Source organism: Periophthalmus magnuspinnatus, chromosome 7 (assembly GCF_009829125.3).
Source record: "Periophthalmus magnuspinnatus isolate fPerMag1 chromosome 7, fPerMag1.2.pri, whole genome shotgun sequence".
NCBI lineage: Eukaryota > Metazoa > Chordata > Actinopteri > Gobiiformes > Gobiidae > Periophthalmus > Periophthalmus magnuspinnatus.
In genome coordinates, this window is record NC_047132.1 from 192,538 (window position 1) to 192,996 (window position 459).

The following is a 459-nucleotide window of genomic DNA, read 5'->3' on the forward strand; positions in this document are numbered from 1 at the left end:
GGAATGTTCTAGGTAAATCAATAATATCTACATGAAAATAAGCTGGTGGCGGAGTCCCACCAGAGAAGTTACATATTGCACCAGCAAGATATGTTCACCGATTCAATAATGTTTTTTTTACAAATATATTGAAACAAGTGACGTCATCCATTACCAATAAGTACATCTAAAGTAATGAAACCACTCAAACATGTTTCAGAATTTAAATAATTCATTCTACTTTTGCAGCATATACATTTTTCTCATCCACTCCTGTTCAAAATGCTCTTGGTCATTACATTTCCCAGTATTGTCTTTGCTTATATATCTCTCCAGCCTGTGCCTTTTGTCCTTTTTTTTGCCCTTATACACTGTGTTTGAGTTAAGCCTTTTATTGCAGAGGGGACAGCGGCCGCCCTCTCGTGTGTGGCCCCTCCCCTCTCCATGCCTCACTACTCCTCATCAATGATTCACTTTGTT